This window comes from Triticum aestivum, chromosome 6B (genome assembly GCF_018294505.1).
Source record: "Triticum aestivum cultivar Chinese Spring chromosome 6B, IWGSC CS RefSeq v2.1, whole genome shotgun sequence".
NCBI lineage: Eukaryota > Viridiplantae > Streptophyta > Magnoliopsida > Poales > Poaceae > Triticum > Triticum aestivum.
The window spans coordinates 601,535,690-601,542,685 of NC_057810.1; positions in this window are offsets into that span (position 1 = coordinate 601,535,690).

Consider the following 6,996-nt stretch of genomic DNA (forward strand, 5'->3'; position numbering starts at 1 on the left):
TTCCGAACGGTTGGAAGGGAAAGAATACATTAGTAATTATGTTCCTATGAAAATCCTGCACCAAACCTGTGAACCGAACACAGCCTTAGCTGTTCTTAATATAATGTCCCTGGTAAAAATGAAGCCATGCCACTGTTTTTGCCTGTAATTGTTTGAGACTGTGACAAGTTTAGCCAAATGTTTTTGCCTGTAATTGTTTGAGACTCTGACTGTTTCCTCTGTGCCTTTTTGTGCAAACAGGGATATCCAATTCACCTGGTTGTTGTTGTGACCTTTTGGTGCACTGCACAAAACTCTTCTTAAAAGAAGTGACTTTTGTGCTGTTTAACTGGAATGTCAGATGGAACAGTTGGTTCATTTTGGTGGAACTGCACAAAGGGAGATCTGTGTTCCAATCCTCATCATCCATATTGGTGCCATAACCTTCCTTTAGGTAAGAATGATATTTAATGCATGTGTTCATCTCTATTTTCCGACTGCCATGAGAAAATAATGCTGTTTTTTACTAGTACACTTGTACTCCCTCACTGACAAAACCAATTCTGAATTAGAAGGCTAATCATGTACTTGGTTTCACCAACTGGTGAGGAGAAAGAGAAACATATCATGAAGAGGAAGAAGAAGAAGAATAAACAGTGCCAAGGCGATCTTGTTGAAGCCAGAGGCCTCAGTCGAGGCTATTCAAGGGCTCCGGCAACGACTACCTTACATGTGAGACGATCCTCCAGGGAGCCCTCCCACTTCTGCCGTCTTACTTAATTAATTAGGAGCACTTAAGTACCACTAATTTGTTACTGCCTAATTTTCCTGTTGGAGTTAAAAAAATCTTTAGTAGGACCCTATGCTGAATCATGTACGTGTGAATGTTTGTCTATGGAGGTGAATCATGTGGTGGAGCAGGGAGGGAATATTATTAGTGTCATGACATAATAGTGCTATTGTTTTGCATGTCAATTTATTGCCATTGGTTCAATGAGGCAATGTTTTGCGTATTGTCCATCTTGAATTTGATGCTACTGTTTGAGTAATATGCTAATGTCTTCCTATCCTTTCTCACTAAGCTAATGAAGGTTTCACCTTGTTCCTACTTGTGCAAACAGGGATCATACATTTGAAGTGGAACTACACAAGACAATACAATGAACTGTATCCCAGCCAGTGCTTTAACTCCGCTGGAAGTTCTTGATAATCTTTCGATATAATCTCAGCACTAGTAAACAAGAGTGATTTCAACCATACATTTGAAGTGCACAAAAATATATACTATTGTGTGATTCCGGTGAGTGCTTTATCATCTCTTATGGGACTAGATGAATAAGCTTTTTTTCTCAGGTTGGTACGGGCCTAAGGCCTTCATCCATATTAGTTTGCTGTCATCTCTATTTGTATCGTGCTACTGTCATGAGAAACTCCTTTATCTTTGCACTTTTAAGTTTTGCAACCTATGATAAATGGCAATGCTTCAAGTGTTGAGTTGAGCTAATTGGCACTGATTAAACAAACAAATACCTCTCTTTAAGCAAGACTACTATGTTGCTAACTTTACCCATTAATATAATGAGGGTGCTTCTATTTGTTAGTGTATGTTTCATCAACTAGTCCCACTATTACAGTAATCTCACTCTCTCAATATATGTGCCAACAGGGATGCTCGATTTTGGTGGAACTGCACAAAAACTTTGGGTGCTTCATTGCCTCGACAGCTTCCGTCCTTTCCTGTCAGTCACTAATCTCCGCTTGCTTTCTTCCTTTGCTGTCAGTCGCTTGGCTTATCTCGGCTTCCAGTCAAAGGAAATAGTAATTGATATGCTACCTCACACAGGTTGGTACTGGTCTTTATCCTGATTATTGTGCCTGTCATATGTATTGGTAATTTGGTATTGTGCTACTGTTTGCCGATTTCATAAAGGAGTAATTTGGAGCCTGAACTCGCAGGCAAATCATTACATCGGGTGATTTCAGTACAACTGCACAAAATGATCAGATGGACAGGTACTTATGATGCTGCTATGTACTCCAAAGTTCACTCAGACAAGCGTCGATGTTGACAAGAAGTGCCTATATTCATTCGAGTATCAACCGGCGTCAACCAATTGTCAAACTCCAAGTATTAGGAGAGTGAATGCCAAAAATATTGCTTGGTGCATAGCCCAGAAAAACGAAGTCCAGTCTTTGGTCCCAACTTGTGCCTTTTGGTTATCGGCACATATGGTAGCGAACTATATGGCATGGAGTCTAAAGATTCTAGACAAGTTGGTTGACGCGTATATTCATCTGGGACTTAACCAGTCTGCATGCCAAGGATGCTCCATTTCAGTTGAACTGCACAAAAAATTTGGGTGGTTCATTTTCTCAACCGCCTCCTTTCTCGTCTGCAATGTAGATGTTTGGCGAGATACAGGACCAAGATGAGCCAGTAAACTAGTTGGATGAAAGTAGTGGCCAAGTTGCTCAAACCTCCGTCGGCACGAGGCCACTATTTGAGGATAAACCTACAAGCAAAGTTCAGATTGTCTGTGCTGCCTCTTATGTACTCGAAAGTTTACTTGTACAAGAACTAATTTTAGCAAGAAGTACCTCTGATTGAACACCATTTACCAGTTTGTACCCTAGGTAATTAAAGTTCGTCCATGAATCATATTGGCTGTGACTCAATCATTTGGATGCATAAACATACTGAACATATGTATATCTGAATCTTTTTGTGAATTATGTATGAATATTGTCGTGTGATCTATCAATCATTTGGATGCATAGATATGCTGAGCTTGTGTATATATGAATCTTTTGAGTTGTTGATAGTGAATGTTGACTATGAATATGAACGTGTCCTGTGAACCTGAGTTTGATATGAATTGCAACAAAACCAGTTATAACCCTTCTCCTCCTCTCAATCTGCGACTCCACTGCCGCGTTTTCCCATCTCCGAGTCATTCCCGTCCGGGGCCTCGCTGTCGTCCACCGCCTCGCTGTGTTCGGTGCGGCGTGGTCCACAAACGAGAGTCATCGGAAGAGGACTGTATGTGGAGAGCCTGACGGCTGGGACCCACGAGGTCCATGGTCGCACGCAAGGAAAGTTCCTCCTTATTAAGCTGAAAAAAATGTTTCCTCCACCTGACAGCTGGGACCCACTGGCTGTATCTTTGCACGGAAGGAAGTGCCTCCTTGTTTTGCGAAAAAAATTATTCATCTCGTTGACAGCTGGGACCCATCAGATTTGGTGACTGACTTGTGGGCCTGCTAAGCGGACGTGTACGCACGGCTTTGTCAACTTAATCAACAAATGATTCTAGCAGCTAGAGAGTTGGATGTTAATCCAACAGCCGTGCTCCTTCTTCAACCTCTGTTCTTGCTCCTGTCTCCCGTGGGAGGCACCGCGGATGTGCTGCCGCGCACCCGAACCAGTGAAGTTTCCAACTCCTCTCCATCTGCGACTCCACTGCCCCGTCTTCCCCATCTCCGGGTCATTCCAGTCTGGGTGCGCTCAGCACGGTGTGGTCAACGTGGTCAACAACCGAGAGTCATTGGAAGATGACTGTACGTGAGAGTCTGACAGTGGGGATGCACCACGCCCATGGACGCATGCATGCAACGGAACGCGGCGAGGTCAACCTGGTCAAGGAACGACTTCCATCGGAAGTATACTATACGTGGAGAGTCTCAGCTGGGTCCATGGCTGCTGGAGCTACCCCGCAACGAAGCAGTTGTGCTACCAGGTCATGGTTGGACGTTGCCGGAACCGGGTATGATCAAGATTTCATGTGATGGAGCACTCAATGTGGCAGAAGGTCGAGGAGGTGCGGGGTGGCATAACCCTGTCCGTATCCACGCTCTTGGGTGCTTGTGCAAGCCTTTCGGTGACATATCCGATCCTCTTATAATGGAAGCCCTATCAATGCAAGAAGGAACGCTTTTTTGCAAAACTTCGAGGCCTATCGCATGTGATAATGGAGACTGACTGTCAGGAGTTAGTGCAACTCTGGCATACACGCCACAACTCACGTTCGATTGTGGCTCCTATCCTAGATGAAATAGGAGAGCTTAGTTGTGATTTTTCTGTTTTTGAGATTCAACATGTATTAAGGTCAGCAAACTTACCGACACATCTATGTGCAAAACGTGCATGCACATTGAATGTGACCGAATGTTGGCTAGAGGAGACCCCTAGTTTTTTGGTAACCAGCCTTCTGGCTGATTGCCCGGGGAACACTTTTGTTGAATAAAGCTCTCTGATTTGCCCGCAAAAAAAAGTAAGTGCCTCCTTATTACGCGGAAAATAATGATTCCTCCAACTGACAGCAGGGACCCACTGGACGGGCCACCGTATTTTGCGAAAAAAAACGTTTGCCCCCTGACTGCTGGGACCCACCTGACGGGCCACCGTATTTCGCGAAAAAACGTCCCCCCCCTCGCTGTCAGCTCAGACCCACCGGAAGTGCCTCCTTATTACACACAAAAAAATGAATACCCCCCTACTAGCTAGGACCCACCTTGGTGGGAGGTTGACTCGTGGGCCTACTAAGTTGACGGGGACGAAGGGCTTTGTCAACTTAGTCATTATGACCGACTCTAGCTCCAGTGACTGTACGATGTCCATCCAACGGCCGTAGTGCTTCTTGAACCTCTGGTCTTCTTGCTCCAGCCACCCAAAGCAGCGCCGGTCGTGCCTCATGCTCCTGCCTCCGTGGCCGGCTGTGCTGCCGCGGAGGACTCACCGCCCCCTACTATTCCCACCGCTGGCCAGGCCCTGCGGCGACGGAAGCCTCACACCGCAACTGAACCAGTGAACCCTCGTCCTCCTCTCCGCGCGGGCTTCCACTGTCCCGTCTTCCCCGGCTCCGCGTCGTCCCCTTCCTAGGCCTCGTCGTCGTCCACCGCCGTGGTGCTCTCCGTGCAGCATGGTCAACATGGTCAAGGAACGACTTCCATCGGAAGAGTATTGTACGTGGAGAGGCTAGCAGCTGGGTCCATGGCCACAACCTAGTTTTTTTGTGATTTGCCAAGTAAGTCACTTTGTCAGGCCTGTTGGGCTGCAAATCTTTCAAGACGAGGAGAGCTTTCATTTGGCTGGCCGAGAAAATGGCCCATCAATAATGAGAAATGGGTTGTACATTTGTAAAACACATCAAAGCGGCAATTAGTTTCAAATATCTTTTTTTTTCATTTCGAGATTTTAAATTACATTAATTTTTATGCATGGAGAATTTGTTGGATTTTATATTGATATACATTTAGTTTTAAAATCAGTTTGAACGTGAGTCGAAATTTCGGGATTAAAAACAGTTCGGACCGCACCGAAATATGCAAAATTTCATATAATTTTTTAACCGTGGCCACAATATGGGCTTTAATGCTAACAAAAAGAATATGGGCTCCAAAAAAACCTTAAGAATTAGCAAATGGGCTGTAAATTATTAGAAATAATGGCAGATGGGCTGTATGCTGTTTTCCACAGATTTGAGGCTTTCCTAAAAAAAGGTTGACGCACAAGCAGTGACGGTTGGATGGCCATCCAACGGCCGTCGTGCTTCTTCAATCTCTGCTCTTCCTGCTCCAGCCGCTCAAACAAGCACCGGCGGGACTGCCTGCTCCCTCCTCCCCGCGGCCAGCTGTGCTACCGCGCAGGCCTCACCGTCCCACCGCACTTCCATCGCTGGCCTAGCCATCCCTCTACTCACCCACACCTGCTGTTATTCTCCGGCGATGGCAGACGAACCAGTAAACCCTCGTTCAGTCGTACTCCCCTCCGCGTGGGAAACAACTGCTGAGTCTTCCCTGCCTCCGTGTCGTTCCCTTCCTAGGCCTCGCTGTCGTCCACCGCCCTGGTGCTCTCAGCACAGCCTGGTCAACGTGGTCAACGACCGACATGCATCTGAAGTGGACTGTATGTGGAGAGGCCGACAGCTGGGTCCACGGCCGCATGCAAGGAAATGCCTCCTTATTACACGCAAAATAATGATTCGTCCACCTGACATCAGGGACCCACCGAAAGGGCCTCAGTATTTCGCGAAAAAACGTTACCGCCGCTGACAGCTCGGACCCACCAGCTATATCTTCACACGCAAGGAAGTGCCTCCTTATTACGCAAAAAAATGAATACTCCCCCTGTTAGCTGGGACCCAGTATAGTGGCAGGCTGACTTGTGGGCCTACTAAGTTGACGGGGACGGTGGGCTTTGTCAACTTAGTCAATATGCACGATTCTAGCTCCAGTGACCGTACGATGTCCATCCAACGGTCGTAGTGCTTCTTCAACCTCTGGTCTTCTTGCTCCATCCACCCAAACCAGTGCCGGTCGTGCCTCGTGCTCCTGCCTCACGTGGCCGGATGCGATGCGGCGGAGGCCTCACCGCCCCTACTACTCCCACCGCTGGCCAAGCCATCCCTCTACTCACCCATACCCCCTGTTATTCTGCGACGACGACAGCCTCACATCGCAACGAACCAGTGAACCCTCGTACTCCTCTACGCGTGGGCATCTACTGCCGCGTCTTCCCTGGCTCCGCATCGTCCCCATCCTAGGCCTCGCCGTCGTCCACCGCCCTGGTGCTCTCGGTGCAGCGTGGTCAACGTCGTCAAGGAACGACTTCCATCGGACGTGGACTGTATGTGGAGAGGCTGACAGCTGGGTCCACGGCCGCAGCAAGGAAGTGCCTCATTATTACGCGCAAAATAATTATTCCTCCACCTGACAGCGGGGACCCACCGGACGGGCCACCATATTTCGCAAAAAAAAACATTTCCCCCTGACTGCTGGGACCCACCAGCTACACCTTCGCACGCAAGGAAGTGCGTCCGGGCAAAAAAAAACGATTCACCCCCCTGACTGCTGGGACCCACCAGCTACATCTTCGAATGCAAGGAAGTGCGTCTTGGCAAAAAAAACGATTCACCCCCCTGACTGCTGGGACCCACCAGCTACATCTTCGCACACAAGGAAGTGCCTGACAGTCGGGACCCACCTGGTCGAAGCGTACGTAGCGTTGTCATTCTGGTC